This window comes from Mustelus asterias, chromosome 16 (genome assembly GCF_964213995.1).
Source record: "Mustelus asterias chromosome 16, sMusAst1.hap1.1, whole genome shotgun sequence".
NCBI lineage: Eukaryota > Metazoa > Chordata > Chondrichthyes > Carcharhiniformes > Triakidae > Mustelus > Mustelus asterias.
The window spans coordinates 7,625,328-7,647,387 of NC_135816.1; the positions used below are offsets into that span (position 1 = coordinate 7,625,328).

Sequence of the window (22,060 nt, forward strand, 5' to 3'; positions counted from 1 at the left end):
ATCTAGACCAAGGGACCACAATCTCAAGATATGGAGTAGGCCATTTAGGATGGAGATGAGAAGAAACGTTTTCACTCAGAGGGTGACGAAACTGTGGAATTCTCTTCCACACAAGGCAATGGATGCCAAGTCGCTGAATATATTTAAGAAGGAAAAATATAATTTCTAGAATCCAAAGGCATCAAGGGGCATGGCGAGATGATGGGAATATGGTGTTGAGATCATTGATCAGACATGATCCTGTTTTCTATCTTTCGATTATCCAAGTATGATGATTCCGTTATGGGTTTCCATTCTCAAGCAGCTGCTAATTATCACCAAAGGAAGTCTGCAATGTACTTCCTTGTTCTCCGATACAATTAGACACTGGGCATTACTGCACTGACAATTCCAATACCCTCTGCTTCTCTTCCAGTCATCCACCAAGTCATCTTAATAGACTCGTTTTGGATCTGAAATAATCTCTGTACTCTGCAGCACAAACCCCAATATTCTATGAATAAGTTTTCTTATCTCGAACCTTACATGAATATCCAGAACTGTATATTCAGCGCCCTCTATTCATACTCAAGTTCAATATTTTGTTGTTGCCAATTTCATCCGAGTGCTCAACACTTTAAAAGGATACATACAGAAACTCTTTTATTTTGAGGGTGGCACGGTGGCACAGTGGTTTGCACTGCTGCTTCACAGCGCCAGGGACCCGGGTTTAATTCCAGCCTCGGGTCACTCTCTGTGTGGAGTTTGTACATTCTCCCCGTGTTTGCATGGGTTTCCTCCCACAGTCCAAAGATCTGCTGGTTAGGTTGATTGGCCATGCTCAATTGACCCTAATATCAGGGGGATTAGCAGGGTTACAAGGCCTGTGTGGGATTGTGGTTGGTGCAGACTCGATGGGCCGAATGGCCTCCTCCTGTACTGTAGGGATTCGATGATTCTATGATTTGTTCTAATGCGTAGCATACATGTAATTCATTAAGATATTTGAAAACAGCTAATCCAGAGACAATATATCATCATGGTCACCTTTCAAGTTCTAAGGCAGGACAAATATTTTTGATCAAAACTGCAGACCGTACACCAGAACTGGACATACAATAAATTTGCAAAATAAGTTTTCAAGACTCGAAACCACAAACTTCCAAGTACTTTTCAATTTTCAATTGGCACCATTACTCCCTCTTTCTCGTTGCTAAAATCCTCTCATTGATTGATATGTGATCATTGCATTTTTTTCTTACTATTGGTACCAGGTCCTATACACATCAACTTAATTTGGTTACATTAAATATATTCATAGCTTAATGCAATATTTCTAAATGCCAGTCTAAAATTCACCATGTTTCTTTGATATGACAAGGTATTCATGGACCTAGGCATCACTGAGAGAAGGAATTGCATGGCTACTTTGTGTAAATGATATAATTCACAAACATCCTGAAAAGTTGGCATCCGAGAAAGGATCTGTGAAGAATATGCCAGGAAGGTATAGAGTGATAGATTTATAGAGATACACAGCACGGAAACAACCCTGTCAGCTCAACTCGTCTATGCCAATCAGGGAACCAGTCCCATTTGCCTGTGTTTGACCCATATCCCTCCAAACAATTCCTATCCATGTATTTGTCCAAAAGTCTTTTAAATGTTGTATTTGTGCCCACATCGACCAACTCGTCTGGCTGTTCATTCCAGATATGCAAACCAGTTTGTGTCAAAATGTGACCCCTCAGGTCCCTTTTTAATTTTCTCCTCTCACTTTAAACCTACACCCTCTAGTTTTGGACTCCCCTACCCTGGGGAGAAGACCTTGGCTATTCACATTATCTATGATTTTACAAGCCTCCAAAAAGGTCACCCCTCCTCCTCCTACACTCCAGGGAAAAAGGTCCCAGCCTTTTCAATCTCTCCCTATATTTCAAACATTCCAGTCCGGGTAACATCCTTGCAAAGCTTTTTTTGCATCCTTTCCAGTTCAACAACGCCCTTCCTGTAGTAGAGCGACCAGAAATGTACACAGTACTCCAGATGTAACCTTACCAACCTCTTGTACAGTTGTAACATAATGTCCCAGCTCCTGTACTCAATGCTCTGACTGATGAAGGCAAGTGTGCCAAACACCCTCTTCAGCATCCATTCTACCTCTGACGCTACTTTCCAGGAAATATGTATCTGCACTTCTAGGTCTCTCTGACAACAATCCGCAGGGCTCTAATATTTACTGTGAAAGTCCTGCCCTGGTTTGTCTTACCAAAATACAACACCTCGCATTTATCTGAATTAAACTCCATCTGCCATTCCTCACCCCACTGGTCCAGTTGATTAAGATTCCACTTAAGTCTTAGATAACTTTCTTCACAGTTCACTACACCACCAATTTACTAACCATTCATCCTGTATTCTCATTCATATCGTTTGTATAAATGACAAACAACAGTAGACCCAGCACTGATCCTTGCGGCACAGCACTGGTCATAGGCCTCCTTTAACTTTGTAAATTTAAATGCAATGGAAGTTTTGACTTCATTGCATACACTCTAAACGTGCAAATGTAAGCATCTTGTTAGGAACACTGAACATGCATATATCTGTGCAATTAAAGGATAGCTTCCTAGACAACATAGTAGGAATTTCAGCCAAGCACTGAGAAACCGATTAGATCCTAATTGTTATAGTCTCAGGGTAGTAGTTCTAACTAATTAACATCAGGGTGTTTTAGAGTATCAGCTCATCACAAACTAATAAGATTCTATGGTATTGGAGGAATATCACTTCAGACTTCTGTCATCAAACCAATTCTCATTTCAACTAGTCAATCTGCCATAAAAATGCAGGAGCAGTCTCGCTTCTGGTCTGCTGTCAAACGTCGACTGAAAGCCATCCTCAACAATGCTATAGGACTAACTGATCAATTTGGAATGGTCCGACATTCAAAGAAGGACATGTTGATGTTAGTAAATGATAAGTAATGCACTGAGACCATAACGACTAGAAATGAAGCAAATATTTTGCAGGAGCAATGTGGAACTGTGATACTCGTATCAATGAAAGTGTGCTGTACTTGCACGGTCCTGCAAATGCAAAGGGTTCCTCAAAAATAGTTACATTTACAGGTTTACAGCGTCTGGGACAAAGTCAAATTTCCCTTTGATTTAAATAAATAGCAAAGGGTTTAAAAAGCTCGAACGGATGACATGAATTCAGAGAACAAAAGTTAACCTGGGTTTGACAATAAGTTACATGTAATAGCAAAACAATGCAAGTATAACCTGCAAGATACCCTCGACATGGCAGCAACAAAGGGATGCTGACAGGAAATGGAAATATTGTAGGAAACTGCATAACCTAGTTAAGATATCACTTCCATGCTATTTAAATAAACATACTCTTGTGCCCCCAAACCTTTCTGTACATCCAAAGGAAATCTGTGATGATGTCATTCGCTTTGTAACTGCACCTCACCTCGGTGTTTGCAGGGTTGATATAGTTTTCAGAATTAATAATTCCCAGGTGTTCTTTCTGCACAGACTCATTGCGCAGGTAATTCTTGTCTGTTGAAGATCTGCATGTGTTGGGAGTTAAGATACCTCTCTTTGTTGACTGCAACGTTGAACATGATTCATAGCGGAAACTCTGAGAAAGTGGATCACCCCCGAATACCTCAACGTAGTTGGGTGGTATCTGAAGATTTCTACTGGCCTTTTGAATTCCATTCAGAGAATGTCTTGTTTCAAAACAGCAACAAACACCCAGGGAACAGGGCTGACCTCCCAAAACATTTCTGCTTTGATGAACCTTCACAGCGAGGATAATTAAAATTACGAGAAAAATGCCAGAAATTACTCCTAATGCTATGACCAAGGAAAGACTCAAATCAGGAGTAAAACCTGGATCTTCAGACGATCCACTGACGCTGGAGAATGTTTCACTGTCTCCACCTACCACAGTTAAGATGATGGTCACTGTGGCAGAAAGTGATGGTGTTCCATTGTCTTTTACCACAATCACCAACCTTTGCTTAGAAGCGTCTTTATTTTCAATCCGCCGGATAGTCCAAATTTCCCCAGTGTCTGGTGAAATAGTGAAAAGGTTATGCTGGGTAGCCTGAAAAAAGGAATAAGAAAGATGAGCGTTCTGACCAGCGTCAGCATCAGTGGCTGATACTTTCGCAACCAAGTAGCCTGGTTCCGCAAACCTTGATATTGTCTCTGCTACCGTTGAGCCATACTCGGCTAATGGGTGTACGATCACTGGAACATTGTCATTCTGATCAAGGATAATAACATTCACTGAGACATTACTGGCGAGTGGTGGGGTTCCAGAGTCCATGACCCGTGCTTTGATCCGAAAGTTTTTCAATTTTTCGAAGTCAAAAGATCTATGAGCGAATATGGTCCCAGTCTCCGTGTCAATTGAGATGTAAGTGGACACCGAGGCATTCTCAACTTGTGTCTCCAGGATAGAGTATTTAAGTCGAGCGTTCTGTCCAACATCTGGATCTAAGGCCGTAATGGAAAATATGGAAGCACCAATAACATTGTTCTCCATGACGCCTGCTGTGTATAAAGACTGGGTAAACCGTGGGGCATTGTCATTTATATCTGAAACCTCGATCCGAATGGTTTTTTTGGATGTCAGAGGAGGATTCCCTGCATCCGTACATGTTATAGTGACGTCATACTGGGAGGCATTTTCACGATCCAGTGGATGTTGAACAAGTAATTCATAATAATTTTTCAAAGAAGAATCGATTTTAAAGGGGAGTTGGTTTGAAATTTGACATTGTACCTGCCCATTTCGTCCCGAATCTTTATCTGCTGCACTGAACACAGCGACCACAGTTCCAACTGGAGCATCTTCTGAAACTGTGCTGGACAAAGACGTCAATGTGACCTCAGGCGCATTGTCATTCACATCAATAATGTCCACCAAAACATCACAGTGCCCGGACATTGCACCTATGTCCATTGCTTGTATACTAATCTGAAAGGCCTTGTTCTCTTCATAGTCCAATTTGCCTTTCAATCTGATCTCACCAGTTTTAGAATTCACATCAAACATTTCCCGAGCTCCAGCAGAAGTATGGCTACTGAGCGAGTACGTTATCTCTCCATTAGAACCATCGTCCAGGTCAGTGGCATTTAACATGATTACCCGCGTTCCTGTAGGTGCTGTTTCCAATAGGGTGACTCTGTAAACTGACTGGGAAAAAACAGGGGCGTTGTCGTTTGCATCGTTCACTATGACTGAGACCTCAACCGTGCCGGATCTCACAGGGATCCCGCCGTCCTTGGCTATTAACGTTAACATGTGGCTGGATTCCGTTTCTCTGTCCAAGGAACTCTGCAGCACCAATACTGGCAATTTTTCATCCCCATTGTGCATTTGTACATCGAGAATGAAATGATCGTTCGGGAGGAGCTGATAGGTTTGTAAGGAGTTTGTTCCAATGTCCGGATCGTGCGCGGACTCGAGGGGAAAGCGCGTTCCCGGCGTTGAAAACTCTGACATTTCCAGGCGGAATTGTTTCTTTGCGAAACTGGGAGCATTGTCATTCACATCGAGAATCTCCACTGCAACCTGGTACAGCTTTAAGGGATTTTCAAGCAAACAGTCCAACGATATTACACAACTCAAACTAGGCCCGCAAATCTGTTCCCTGTCAATTTTCTCCTTCACAAATACAACGCCAGTGTCCAAATTTATATCCACATATTGTTTCCTGGGCCCGGGTACAATCCGAAAACTGCGAGCCGAGAGCTGCTTTATATCTAAACCCAAATCATCTGCGATATTCCCAACAAAGGCGCCCAGTTGCAGTTCTTCAGGAATCGAGTAACGAATCTGTCCAAACACTAGATTCCACGAGGAGAATACACAATAAAATAATTGGCATTTTAGCAACCAATATATTTTATATCTCATTTCCAGCGAAACACATTCCCCTTGTTTCAGAACGTGTCCGGACCATCAATTATCCTTTTTACAGTTATAACAATATATTTTAAATCTGGAACAACGGCGATTTAGCAAATACCTGATTGTTCTAGGGATCGCTCGAATTATTTCATTTAAAATATCTCTTTTTTGTCTAAAATTGCCAGTGGATTCGTGCACAAATGCTGCCGAGCTGCTCGCTATCCAATGTTACACTGCGTCTGATCGTCACGGTGGATGGGTAGCGAAGGGGGCAGTCCGGATCCCCAATCACAATCTCAGCTTCTGATTGGTGAACAGAAACACATTGACATTCAACCAATGACACCACCGTTCATTTCTTAAAGCGGAAAGGTCTGAAATTGGTGCAGATATTTAGATTTATTGTTGCACAATTAAAAATTGAATGAAGATTTTCTGTCAATACTGTAGATATCACTGCGTTATTAAAAATATCTCTGGAACTGCATTACAACAAATATCTTCACAGTAATGTTTATAGAATATATGACGGAAGAACATAAGAAAAATGAACCTTCAGTGTCACATGGGCCATTGTTCTCGCGAATTGAATTTTATTTATAGATCGAATTATAAAAGTTGAGAAAGGAACCGTCATGTTGGTCTTCATTGCAGGCGGACTTGAGTACAGGCGAAAGGTTTTCTTATTGCAGCTGTATGGGGTTTTGGCGAGACGACACCTGCTTCATGGCGTGCAGTTTTGATCTTCTTAACTAAGAAATAATATACGTGCCATCGACGGAAAGCAGTAAGTGTTCACTAGACAGATTACTGGGAAGGAGGTATCATCATACGAGAAGAGATTGGGTCGACTAGGCCCGTATTCATTGCAATTCAGAAGTATGAGAACGGACCTAATTGAAGCGTATTACAATCTTACAGTGATAGGAAGAATGGATGCATGGGAGATATTTCTTCTGTCCGGGTTTGGGAGGGGGGAGGGGGGTGGGAGGGTGTGGGAGAATGGGGGAATCTAGACCAAGGGACCACAATCTCAAGATATGGAGTAGGCCATTTAGGATTGAGATAAATGAAACGTTTTCACTCAGAGGGTGGCGAAACTGTGGAATTCTCTTCCACCGAAGGCTCTTCCACAGGGCGGCATGGTAGCACAGTGGTTTGCACTGCTGCTTCACAGCTCCAGGGCCCTGTTTTTGACCCCGGCTCGGGTCCCTGTCTGTGTGGAGTTTGCACATTCTCCTCGTGTCTGCAGGGTTTTCTCCGGGTGCTCCGGTTTCCACCCACAGTCCAACAATGTGCGGGTTAGGTTGATTGGCCATGCTAAAATTGCCCCTTAGTGTCCTGAGATGCGTAGGTTAGAGGGATTAGCGGGTAAAATATGTAGGGATATGGGGGTAGGGCCTGGGTGGGATTGTGGTTGGTGCAGACTCGATGGGCCGAATGGCCTCTTTCTGCACTGTAGGGATTCTGTGATTCTGTGATTGCTATGGGTGCCAATTCGCTGAATATACTTAAGGAGGAAAAAGGTAGATTTCTAGAATCCCAAGGCATCAAGGGGCATGAAGAAATGACGGGAATATGCTGTTGAGATAATTGATCAGTCATGGTCCTATTTTCTATCTCGCTATCGAAGTATGATGATTCCGTTATGGGCTTCCATTCCCTAGGAGCTGCTAATTATCACCAAAGGAAGTCTGTAATATATTTCCTTGCTCTCCAATACAATTAAATACTGGGCATTACTGCACTGACAATTACAAAATCCTCTGATTTCTTCCAGGCATCCACCAAGTCATCTTAATCGATTGGTTTTGGATCTGAAATAATCTGTGTATGCTGCAGCACAAGCCCCGATATTCTGTGCATAAGTTTTCTTATCTCGAACTTTGCATGAATATCCAGAACTGTATATTCAGCACCCTCTATTCTTACACTCAAGTTCAATATTTTGTTGTTGTCAATTTCATCTGGGTGCTCAACACTCTAAAAGGATACATACACGAACTCTTTCATGTTGAGGGTGACACGGTGGCACAGTGGTTTGCACTGCTGCTTCACAGCGCCAGGGACCCGGGTTCAATCCGGCCACGGGTCACTGTCTGTGTGGAATTTGCACATTCTCCCCGTGTTTGCATGGGTTTCCTCCCACAGTCCAAAGATCTGCTGGTTAGGTTGATTGGCCACGCTAAATTGACCCTAATGTCAGGGGGATTAGCAGGGTTACAAGGCCTGTGTGGGATTGTGGTTGATGCGGACTCGATGGGCCGAATGGCCTCCTCCTTCACTGTAGGGACTCTATGATTCTATGATTTGTTCTAACGCGTAGCGTACATATTATTCATTAGAAATTTGAAAACAGCTAATCCAGGGACAAATTTCATCATGGTCACCTTTCCATTTCTAAGGCAGGACAAATATTTTTGATCAAAACTGCAGACCGTACACCAGAACTGGACATACAATAAATTTGCAAAATAAGTTTTCAAGACTCGAAACCACTAACTTCCAAGTACTTTTCAATTTTCAATTGGCACCATTACTCCCTCTTTCTCATTGCTAAGATCCTCTCATTGGTTGATATGTGATCATTGCATTTTGTTCTAACTATTGGTACTGGGTTCTATACAGATCAGCTTAATTTGGTTCACATTAAATATATCCATAGCTTAATGCAATATTTCTATCATTTCTAAATGCCAGTCTAAAATTCACCATGCTTCTTTGAAATGACAAGGTATTCATGGACCTAGGCATCACTGAGAGAAGGAATTACATGGCTACTTTGTGTAAATGATATAATTTACAAACATCCTGAAATGTTGGCATCCGAGAAAGGATCTATGAAAAATATGCCAGGAAGGTGTGGAGTGATACATTTATAGAGATACACAGCACGGAAACAAGCTACCCTGCCCAACTCGTCCATGCCAACCAGGGGACTAGTCCCATTTGCCTGTGTTTGGCCCATATCCCTCCAAACTATTCCTATCCATGTACCTTTTCAAAAGTCTTTTGTTGTTGGAATTGTACCCACATCTCCCATCTCCTCTGGAACTTCATTCCATGGATGCAAACCACTTTGTGTGAAAATGTGACCCCTCAGGTGCCTTTTTAATTTTCTACTCTCGCTTTAAACCTATACCCTCTAGTTTTGGACTCCCCTATCCTGGGGAGAAGACCTTGGCTTTTCACGTTATCAATGATTTTACAAACCTCTATAAGGTCACCCCTCATCCTCCTACAGTCCAGGGAAAGAAATCTCAGCATATCCAATCTCTCCTGATAATTCAAACATTCCAGTCTCGATAACATCCTTGTAAATCTTTTTTGCGTCCTTTCCAGTTTAACAACATTCTTCCTATAGCAGAGCGACCAAAAATGTACACAGTACTCCAGATGTAACCTTACCAGCGTCTTGTACAGCTGTAACATAATGTCCCAACTCCTGTACTCAATGCTCTGACTGATGAAGGCAAGTGAACCAATCGCCTTCTTCACCACTCTATCTACCTCTGATGCCACTTTCAAGGAATTATGTACCTGCACTTCTAAGTCTCTCTGACAACAATCCGCAGGGCCCTACCATATACGGTGATTGTCCTGCCCTGGTTCGTCTTACCAAAACACAACACCTCGCATTTATCTGAATTAAATTCCATCTGCCATTCCTCAGCCCACTGGTCCAGTTGATTGAGATTCCATTGAAGTCTTAGATAACTTTCTTCACAGTCCATTACACCACCAATTTACTAACCATGCCTCCTGTGTTCTCATTCATATCGTTTATATAAATGAGAAACAACAGTGGACCCAGCACTGATGCCTCTGGCACAGCACTGGTCACTGGCCTCCCATAACTTTATAAATTTAAATGCAATGCAAGTTTTGGCTTCATTGCATTTAAATGAGCAAATGTAAGCATCTTGTTAGGAACACTGAACATGCACATATTCGTGCAATTAAAGGATAGCTTCTTTGAAGACAGAGTAGGAATTTCAGCCAAGCACTGAGAAACTGATTAGATCCTAATTGTTATAGTCTCAGGTTAGCAGTTCCAACCAGGATGTTTTAGAGTATCGGCTCATCACAAACTGAAAAGGTTCCATGGCATTGGAGGAATATCGCTTCAGACTCCTGTCATCAAACCAATTCTCATTTCAACTAGTCAATCTGCCATAAAAATGCAGGAGCAGTCTCGCTTCTGGCCTGCTGCCAATCATCAACTGAAAACCTTGATGCTTGACTGTTTGGCAGATGTTTGGTCTGCTGTCAAACATCAACTGAAACATCAACTTAACAATGATATAGGACTAACTGATCAATTTGAAATGGTTCGACATTCAAAGAGGGATATGCTGATGTTAGTAAATAATAAGTAATGCACTGAGACCATGACGGCGAGAAATGAAGCCAATATTTTGCAGGAGCAACGTGGAACTGTGATACTCGTATCAATGAAAGTATGCTGTACTTGCACGGTCCTGTGAATGCAAAGAGTTCCTCAAAAGTAGTTACATTTACACGTTTACAGCAGCTGGGACAAAGTCAAATTTCCCTTCGATTTAAATAAAGAGTAAGGGGTTTAAAAAGCTCGAACAGATGACATGAATTCCCAGAACAAAAGTTAACCTGGGCTTGACAATGAGTTACATATTATAACAAAACAATGCAAGTACAATCTGTAAGATACCCTCGACATAGCAGTAACAAAAGAATGCTGACAGGAAATAGAAATATTGTAGGAAACTGCATGACCGAGTTAAGGTATTACTTCCATGCTATTTAAATAAACATACTCTTGTGCCCTCAAACATTTCTGTATCTCCAAAGGAAATCTGTGATGATGTCATTCACTTTGTAACTGCGCCTCACCTTGGTGTTTGCAGGGTTGACATCGTTTTCAGAATTAATCATTCCTGGGTGTTCTTTCCTCACAGACTCATTGCACAGATAATTCTTGTCTGTTGATGATCTGCATGTGTTGGGGATTAAGATATCTCTCTTTGTTGACTGCAATGTTGAACATGACTCATAGCGGAAACTCTGAGAAAGTGGATCACCCCCGAATGCCTCAACATAGTTGGGTGGTATCTGAAGATTTCTACTGGCCTTTTGAATTCCATTCAGAGAATGTCTTGTTTCAAAGCAGCAACAAACACCCAGGGAACAGGGCTGACCACCCAAAGCATTTCTGCTTTGATGAACTTTCACAACGAGGATAACTAAAATCACGAGAAAAATGCCAGAAATTACTCCTAATGCAATGACCAAGGAAAAGCTCAGATCAGGAGTGAACCCTGGATCTTCAGACGATACACTGACGCTGGAGAATATTTCAGTGTCACCTACCACAGTTAAGATGATGGTCATTGTGGCAGAAAGTGCTGGTGTTCCATTGTCTTTTACCACAATTACCAATCTTTGCTTAGAAGCGTCTTTCTTCTCAATACGACGGATAGTCCAAATTTCCCCAGTGTCTGGTGAAATAGTAAAAAGGTTATGCTGGGTAGCCTGAAAAAAGGAATAAGAAAGACGTGCGTTCTGACCGGCGTCAGCATCAGTGGCCGATACCTTAGCAACCAAGTAGCCTGGTTCTGCAAACCTGGATATTGTCTCTGTTACAGTTGAGCCATACTCGGCGAAGGGGTGCACGATCACTGGAACATTGTCATTCTGATCAAGGATAATAACATTCACTGAGACATTACTGGCGAGTGGTGGGGTTCCAGAGTCCATGACCCGAGCTTGGATCTGAAAGTTTTTCAATTTTTCGAAGTCAAAAGATCTCTGAGCGAATATGACGCCAGTCTCCGTGTCAATTGAGATGTAAGTGGACACGGAGGCATTCGCAACTTGTGTCTCCAGGATAGAGTATTTAATTCGAGCGTTCTGTCCAACATCTGGATCTAAGGCTGAAATGGAAACGATAGAAGTGCCAATAATATTGTTCTCCATGACGCTTGCTGTGTACGAAGACTGGGGAAACCGTGGGGCATTGTCATTTATATCTGAAACCTCTACACGAATAGTTTTTTTGGATGTCAGAGGAGGATTTCCTGCATCCGTGCATGTTATAGTGACGTCATACTGGGAGGCATTTTCACGATCCAGTGGATGTTGGACAAGTAATTCATAATAATTCTTCAAAGAAGAATCGAGTTTAAAGGGGAGTTTCTTTAAAATTTGACATTGTAGCTGCCCATTTTGCCCTGAATCTTTATCTGCTGCACTGAACAGAGCTACTACAGTTCCAACTGGAGCATCTTCTGAAACTGTGCGAGACAAAGATGTCAATGTCACCTCAGGTGCGTTATCATTCACATCAATAATATCCACAAACAGATCACAGTGCTCCGGTATTGCGTTTTGACCGTTGTCCGTTGCTTGTATGCTAATCTGAAAGGCCTTGTTTTCTTCATAGTCTAATTTGCCTTTCAATCTGATTTCACCAGTTTTAGAATCCACATCAAACATGTCCCGAGCTGCAGCAGAAGTGTGGCTACCGAGCGAGTACGTTATCTCTCCATTGGATCCATCGTCCATGTCAGTGGCATTTAATATAATTACCCGGGTTCCTGTGGGTGCACTTTCCAATAGGGTGACTCTGTAAACTGACTGGGGAAAAACAGGGGCGTTGTCGTTTGCATCCTTTACAATGATTGAGACCTGAAGGGTGCCCGATCTCACAGGGACCCCGCCGTCCTTGGCTATTAACGTTAAAATGTGGCTGGATTCCGTTTCTCTGTCCAAGGAATTCTGCAGCACCAATACTGGCATTTTCTCAACCCCATTGCGCATTTGAACATCGAGAATGTAATAATCGTTGGGAAGGAGCTGATAGGTTTGTATGGTGTTTGTTCCAATATCCGGATCGTGCGCGGACTCGAGGGGAAAGCGCGTTCCCGGTGTGGAAATCTCTGGGATTTCCAGGCGGATTTGTTTCTTTGGAAAACTGGGAGCATTGTCATTCACATCGAGAATCTCCACTGCAACCTGGTACAGCTTTAAGGGATTTTCAAGCAAACAATCCAAGGATATCACACAACTCAAACTAGGCCCGCAAATCTGTTCCCTGTCAATTTTCTCCTTCACAAATAAAACGCCAGTGTCCAAATTTATATCCACATATTGTTTCCTGGGCCCGGGTACAATCCCAAAACTGCGAGCCGAGAGCTGCTTTATATCTAAACCCAAATCCTCTGCGATATTCCCAACAAAGGCGCCCAGTTGCAGTTCTTCAGGAATCGAGTAACGAATCTGTCCAAACACTAGATTCCACGAGGAGAATGCACAATAAAATAATTGGCATTTTAGCAACCAATATATTTTATATCTCATTTCCAGCGAAACACATTCCCCTTGTTTCAGAACGTGTCCGTACCATCAATTATCCTTTTACAGTTAAATGTTTACATATTTTAAACCTGAAACAGCTGCGATGTAGCAAATACCTGATTGTTTTAGGAATCGCTCGAATTATTCCGTTTAAATCTTCTCTTTTTTGTCTAAAATTGCCAGTGGATTCGTGCAGAAATGCTGCCGAGCTGCTCGCTATCCAATGTTACACTGCGTCTGATCGTGCGTGATGGTGGATGGGTAGTGAAGGGGGCAGTCCGGATCCCCAATCACAATCTCAGCTTCTGATTGGTGAATAGAAACACATTGAAATTCATCCAATGAAATTAGCGTGCATTTCTTAAAGCTGGAGTTTCTGAAATCAGCGCATTTAGATTTATTGTTGTACAATTCAAAATTGGTTCAAGATTTTGTCAATATTTTGTACATTCCTCTGACGCCATAAATATCTCTGAGACTGAATCACAGCGAATATTCTATTGTTTGTAGCAGAAGACAAAAGAAATGAGAAAAGGAGAACCTCCGCTGTCGACATGACTCGTTGGTCTCATTTACTGAATTTTATTGATAGTTCAAGTTACAAACAGCAAACACTAAAGAATGGAGCCGGCATACTGGCCTTTATGGCAAAAGGACTTGAGTACAGGAGCAAGGATTTCTTACTGCAGCTCTGCGGGACCTTGGTAAGACTAGCTGGAGTAGTGTGTACAGTTTGGTCTCCTTACGGGCTATCGAGGGAGTGCAGTGAAGGTTCACCAGACTGATTCCTGGGAGGGAAATATCGTCGTATGAAGAGCATTGGGCCAACTAGGCTTGTATTCACTGCAATTTAGAAAGATGAGAGGGGATCAGATTAAAACGTATGGCAATTTGACACGGATAGGGTGAACGTGTGCATGGCTAATGTTTCTTCTGCCTGTGAGACCTGGAACAATCATAACAATCATATAGTGCATAAGAACATAAGAACTAGGAGCAGGAATAGGCCATCTGGCCCTTGTGCCTGCTCCGCCATTCAATAAGATCATGGCTGATCTTTTTGTGGACGAAGCTCCACTTGCTTGCCCACTCACCATAATCCTTACTTCTTTTACTGTTCAAACATTTGTCTATCCTTGTCTTAAAACATTCAATGAGGTAGCCTCAACTGCTTCACTGGGCACGAAATTCCACAGATTCACAACCCTTTGTGTGAAAATGTTCCTCCTCAACTCAGTCCTAAATTTGCTCCCCCTTATTTTGAGGCCATGCCCCCTAGTTCTAGTTTCTCCCGCCAGTGGAAACAACTTCCCTGCTTCTATCTTATCTATTCCCTTCTTAATCTTATGTGTTTCTATGAGATCTCCCCTCATTCTTCTGAATTCCACTGAGTGTAGCCCCAGTCTACTCAGTCTCTCCTCATAAGCCAACCCTTTCAATTCCAGAATCAACCTAGTGAATCTTCTCTGCACCCCCTCCACTGCCAGTATATTCTTTCTCAAGTAAGGAGACCAAAACTGTACACAGTATTGCAGGTGTAGCCTCACCAACACCCAATACAGCTGCAAAATAACCTCGTTGTTTTTAAACTCCATCCCTCTGGCAGTGAAGCACAAAATTCCATTTGCCTTCTTAATTACCTGCTGCACCTGCAAAGCAACTCCTTGAGATTCTTGCACAGGGACACCCAGATCCCTCTGCACAGCAGCATGCTGCAATTTTTTACCATTTAAATAATAGTCCATTTTGCTATTATTCCTACCAAAATGGATGACCTCACATTTACCAACATTGTACTCCATCTGCCAGGCCCTCGCCCACTCACTTAGACTATCTATATCCCTTTGCAGACTTTCAGCGTCCCCTGCACACTTTGCTCTGCCATTCATCTTAGTGTCATCTGCAAATTTTGACACACTACACTTCGTCCCCAACTCCAAATCATCTATGTAAATCGTAAACAGTTGCAGTCCCAACACTGATCCCTGAGGCACACCATTAGTCACTGATCGCCAACCAGAAAAACACCCATTTACCCCCACTTTTTGCTTTCTGTTAGTTAACCAATCCTCTATCCATGCGAATACATTACCAGGAACACCGTGCACCTTTATCTTATGCAGTCATCTTTGGTGTGGCACCTTGTCAAATGCCTTCTGGAAATCCAGATACACCACGTCCACAGGTTCCCCATTGTCCATTGCGCATGTAACGTTCTCAAAGAATTCCACCACATTAGTCAAACATGACCTGCCCTTCATGAACCCATGCTACATCTTACCAATGGGACAATTTATATCCAGATGTCTCGCTATTTCTTCCTTGATGATAGATTCAAGCATTTCCCCTACTGCAGAATTTAAGCTAACCGGCCAATAGTTACCCATCTTTTGTTTACCTCCTTTTTTAAACAGTGGCATCACATCTGCTGTTTTCCAATCTGCGGGAACCAGCAGGATCTGCAGAAGGATGACATTTGACGCATCGAGTCTGCACTGATCTCTGACAGAGAGTCATACCCACTCTCAACCCTCTGCCCTATTCCAGTAACTCCACATATTTATACCGCTCATCCCCCTAAACCACACATTTTGGAACACTAAGGGACAATTTAGCATGACCAATCCACATAACCTGCACATCTGTCAACTGTGGGAGGAAACCCAAGAAACCCACACAGTTGGGGAAATGTGCAAACACCACATAGACAGTCACTCAAGTGCAGAATTGAATCCAGGTCTCTGGATTTGTAACGGAGCAGTTCTATCTACAGTGCCACCGTGCTGGTGCCTGTGCCACTGTGCTCGCCACAATTTTAAGATATGGGGTAGACCATTTAGGACTGAGATGAAGAGTAACTTCTTAACTCGGAGGGTGGTGAACCTATGGAATTCTCTACAACAGAAGGCCGTGGAGGCCAAGTCACTGAATATATTTAAGGAGGAAAAATATAGGTTTCTAGAATTTCAAGGAATCAACGGGTCGGGGAAAGCACAGGAATGTGGTTTCGAGATTTTCTATTTTTTAATGTCACACATAGGCCTACATTAACATTGCAATGAAGTTACTGTGAAAATCCCCTAGTTGCCACACACTGGCGCCTGTTCGTGTACACTGAGGAACAATTTATCATAGCCAATCCAGCTAACCAACACACTTTTGGACTGTGGGAGGAAACCAGATCACCCAGAGGAAACCCATGGAGACACAGGGATATGTGCAGACTCCACACATAAGTGATGCAAGCCAGCAATCGAATCCAGGTGCTGAGAGGCAGCAGTGCTATCCACTGTGCCACCTTGCTGCCCTAACCACTGTGCAACCATGCCGCCTGTAGAGGATGTTGAATGGTGGAGCAGCCTCAAAGGGCCGAATGACCTGCTCCTATTTTCTATGTTTGTATTATCCAAGCATAATGATACCCTTATAGCTGTCCATTCCCAAGCAGCTGTTAATTAAGGAAGTTTGTAAGTTTGCTACTACCTCCTATAAAATTAAACACGGTGCACTACTGCACTGAAAATTCGAAAATCCGCCACTTCTCTTCCAGGCATCCAGCCAGCCATCTTAATAAAGTGCTTTAGGATCTACAATAATCTCCAGGCTCTGCAGGACACACCTCACTATCATGTGAAGAGTTCTAATCTCGAACCTGACATGAATTTCCTGATTTGCATATTTAGCACCCTCTATTCTTACACTCAAGTGAAATATTTTGTTATTGTCAACTCCATCCGTGGAGCTCAAACTTCAAAGCATATATACAGGACCTCCTTCATCTCTGCTCTATCGTGTAGCAAACATGTAATTTCTTAAGAAGTTTGAAAACAGCTAATTCCAGAGACCAATATCATCATGGTCACCTTTCAACTTCTAAGGCAGCACACATAGTTTTGATCAATACTACATATACTATGATGCAAAATAAGTTTTCAAGGCTTGAAACCACTAACTACCACGTACTTCTCAATTTTCAAATTGTTCTGTTGCTTCCTCTTATTGCTAAGAGCCTCTTGCTGGTCCATGAATGATCATTCCATTTTTTCTTACCGTTGGTACCGGATCCTATGCCTATCAGATTAATTAATTTCTAAAATGTATTCATCAGTGTCACAAGTAGGTTTTTGTTAACACTGCAATGAAGTCACCACATTCTGGCGCCTGTTCATACACTGAGAGAGAATTTAGCATGGTCAATGCACCTAACCAGCATAGCTTACGGACTGTGGGAGGAAATCTGAGCACCTGGAGGAAACCCACGCAGACACAGGGAGAACGTGCGGACTCTGCACAGACTGCGATCCAAGCCGGGAATCTAACCTGGGTGCCTGGCAGGGTGAGACAGCACTGTGCCACCATGCCAACCATTTCATAGGTTAATGCAATATCTTCATCATTGTTAAATATCAGTCTGAAAGTAACCATGTTTCTTTGATATGACAAGGTATTCACAGACCTGTGCGTCACTGAGAGAATCAATTACATGGCTATGTCGTATATATCATATGATTTACAAATGCTCTGGAATTTTGGCATCCGAGAATGGATCCAAGAAGAATATGCCAGGAATTTCTCCTGTAACTTTGTAAATTTAAATGGATGAGAAATGTTGACTTTGTTGCACACACTCTAAATGCACAAATGTCAGTATCTTGACAGGAACTCTGAGCATTAAGGGTAGTTCCCTTAATAATAGATTCGGAATTTCAGTCAGATACTGTACAGTTGATTAGGTCCTAATTGTTATAGCCTCAATGTGGTATTTCCAACCAATCAGCATCAGGGTATTCGAGAATGTCGGATCATCCCAAATTGACCAGGGCCAATTGTATTGCGGGAAAATCGCCTCAGACTTCTGGCACCAAGCCAATTTTCATTGCCGGTGGATAAACTGCAATGGAAAACCAGGACAGTCTCGCTGCTGGACTGCTGTCAAATGCCCATTGACAGTCTTCACTAATGAGACTAGTTGATCAATTTGTAATGGTCCGACAATCAGAGAGTCATGCTGATGTTGCTGAGAACAAAGACGCTGAGACCATGCTCACTAGAAATTAAACAAGTGATTTACAGGAGCAATGTGGAAGTGTTCTGTACTATTATCAATGAGAGTGTTCTATACTTGCACGGTTTCATGAATGCAGAGCGTTCCTCTTAAATTAGTTACATTTAAAGGTTTACAACGCATGGAACAAAATCAACTTTCCCTTCGATTTAAATAAAATCCAAGAGTTTAAAAAGCGCCAACAGGCGACATGAGCGAACAAACTTTAACCTGTGCTTGACAATAAGTTTAATATGATCACAAAACAATGCAAATACAACCTGCAAGACACCCTCGACATAACGGTAACAAACAGATGCTGGCAGGAAATATAAATATTGCAGAAAATTGTGCATCATGCAATTACGTCCATCCTATTCAAATAAACAGACCCTTGTTTCTCCCAAACGTTCTGTACATCCTAAGGAAATTTGTGAATATGTTGTTCACCTTTTAAGTGCGCCTCACCTTGGTATTTGTATGATTGATGTTGTTTTCGGAATTAATCATTCCTGGGTTTTCTTTCCTCACAGCCTCATTGCGGAAATAGTTTTTGTCTGTGGACGACATGCATGCGCGAGGCGTTATGAAGTCTCTTTTTGTTGACTGCAATGTTGAACATGATTCGTAGCGGAAACTCTGAGAAAGTGGATCACCCCCGAATACCTCAACATAGTTGGGCGGTATCTGAAGATTTCTACTGGCCTTTTGCATTCCATTCAGAGAATGTCTTGTTTCAAAGCAGCAACAGATTCCCAGTGAACAGTGCTGACCTCCCAACGCACTTCTGTTTTGATGAACCTTCACAGCGAGTATAATTAAAATCACCAGAAAAATGCTTGAAATTAAGCCTAATGCTATGACCAAGGAAAGACTCAGATCAGCAGTAAACCCTGGATCTTCAGACGATCCACTGACGCTGGAGAATGTTTCGGTGTCTCCACCTACCACAGTTAAGATGATGGTCACTGTGGCAGAAAGTGATGGAGATCCATTGTCTTTTACCACAATCACCAACCTTTGCTTAGAGGCATCTTTATTTTCAACCCGCCGGATAATCCAAATTTCCCCAGTGTCTGGTGAAATAGTAAAAAGGTTATGCTGGGTAGCCTGAAAAATGGAATAAGAAAGGCGAGCGTTCTGCCCGGCGTCAGCGTCAGTGGCCGATACCTTAGCAACCAAATAGCCTGGTTCTGCAAACCTGGATATTGTCTCTGTTACCGCTGAGCCAAACTCGGCTAATGGGTGCACGATCACTGGAACATTGTCATTCTGATCAAGGATAATAATATTCACTGAGACATTACTGGCGAGTGCTGGGTTTCCAGAGTCCATGACGTGCACTTGGATCTGAAAGTTTTTCAATTTCTCGTAGTCAAAGTGTCTCTGAGCGAATATGTCCCCAGTCTCCGAGTTAATAGAGATGTAAGTGGACACCGAGGCATTCTCAACTTGTGTCTCCAGGACAGAGTATTTAAGTCGAGCGTTCTGTCCAACATCCGGATCAAAGGCCGTAATGGAAAATATAAAAACGCCAATAACATTATTCTCCATGACTCTTGCTGTGTATAAAGACTGAGTAAACCGTGGGGCATTGTCATTTATATCTGAAACCTCAATCCGAATAGTTTTTTTGGATGTCAGAGGAGGATTCCCTGCATCCGTGCATGTTATAGTGACGTCATACTGGGAGGCATTTTCACGGTCCAGTGGATGTTGAACAAGTAATTCATAATAATTCTTCAAAGAAGAATCGAGTTTAAAGGGAAGTTTCTTTGAAATTTGACATTGTACCTGCCCATTCCGCCCCGAATCTTCATCTGTTGCACTGAACAGAGCGACTACAGTTCCAACTGGAGCATCTTCTGAAACTGTGCTGGACAAAGATGTCAATGTCACCTCAGGTGCGTTATCATTCACATCAATAACATCCACAAACAGATCACAGTGCTCAGGTATTGCGTTTTGACCCTTGTCCATTGCTTGTATGCTAATCTTGAAAGACTTGTTCTGTTCATAGTCCAATTTCTCTTTCAATCTGATTTCACCAGTTTTGGAATCCACGTCAAACATTTCCCGAGCTCCAGCAGAAGTGTGGCTACTGAGCGAGTACGTTATCTCTCCATTGGGACCTTCGTCCGGGTCAGTGGCATTTAATATAATTACCCGCGTTCTTCTCGGTGCATTTTCCAATAGGGTGACTCTGTAAACTGACTGGGGAAAAACAGGGGCGTTGTCATTTGCATCGTTTACGACGATTGAGATCTGAACCGTGCCGGATCTCACAGGGATCCCGCCGTCCTTGGCTATTAACGTTAACATGAGGCTGGATTCCGTTTCTCTGTCCAGGGAACTCTGCAGCACTAATACTGGAATTTTTTCAACCCCGTCGCTCACCTGCACATCGAGAATGAAACAATCGTTCGGGAGAAGCTCATAGATTTGCAAGGAGTTTGTTCCAATATCCGAATCGTGCGCGGACTCGAGGGGAAAACGCGTTCCCGGTGCAGACGTCTCTGGGATTTCCAGGCGGATTTGTTTCTTTGGAAAACTGGGAGCATTGTCATTCACATCAAGAATCTCCACTGCTACCTGGTACAGCTTTAAGGGATTTTCAAGCAAACAGTCCAACGATATCATACAACTCAAACTGGGCCCGCAAATCTGTTCTCTGTCAATTTTCTCCTTCACAAATAAAACGCCAGTGTCCAAATTTATATCCACATATTGTTTCCTGGGCCCGGGTACAATCCGAAAACTGCGAGCCGAGAGCTGCTTTATATCTAAACCCAAATCATCTGCGATATTCCCAACAAAGGCGCCCAGTTGCAGTTCTTCAGGAATCGAGTGACGAATGTGTCCAAACACGAGATTCCACGAGGAGAATACACAACAAAATAATTGGCATTTTAGCAACCAATATATTTTATATCTCATTTCCAGCGAAACACATTCCCCTTGTTTCAGAACGTGTCCGTACCATCAATTATCCTTTTACAGTTAGATCAATATATTTTAGAACTAGAAAAACTGAGATGCAGTTAATACCTGATTGTTGTTTGAATCGCTGGGGTTATTTCAGTAAAATCTTTCCTTTTTTGTCTAAAATTGCCAGTGGATTCGTGCACAAATGCTGCCGAGCTGCTCGCTATCCAATGTTACAGTGCGTCTGATCGTGCGTGATGGTGGATGGGTAGCGAAGGGGGCAGTCCGGATCCCCAATCACATCTCAGCTTCTGATTGGTGAACAGAAATGCATTGAAATTCAACCAATAACATTACCGTTCATTTTTTAAAGCGGAGAGGTCTGAAATAGGCACAGCTCCTAAGATTTATTGTTGCACAATTAAAAATTGAATCAAGATTTTGTTTCAGTCCTGTAGATATCACTGCGCTGCCAAAATATCCCTGAAACTGTATTACAACAAATACCTTAAGAATAATGCTTACAGAATACATGACAGAAAACATAAGAAAAATTAACTTTCAGTGTCAGCGTGGGTTATTGGTGTCAATGTTTGAATTTTATTGATAGTTCGATTTACAGAAGCTGAGAAAGGAACCGTCAAGTTGCTCTTCATTGCAGGCGGACCTGAGTACAGGAGAAAGGTTTGCTTCCTGCAGCTGTACAGGGCTTTGGCGACACTACACTTGCTGCATGGCTTGTATTTTTGGTCTTCGTACCGAAGAAATAATGTATACATACCCTCGAGGGAGTGCAGCAAATGTTCAATAGACAAATTGTTAGGAAGGAGGTATCAGCGT

General features: G+C 42.4%; 1 protein-coding gene across 1 annotated transcript in view; it reads right to left on the reverse strand.

Annotated features, from left to right (window-relative positions):
- Positions 1–22,060, reverse strand: part of LOC144505587 (uncharacterized) — a 285,648-nt gene that overhangs the window by 98,345 nt on the left and 165,243 nt on the right. The window lies entirely within an intron of this gene.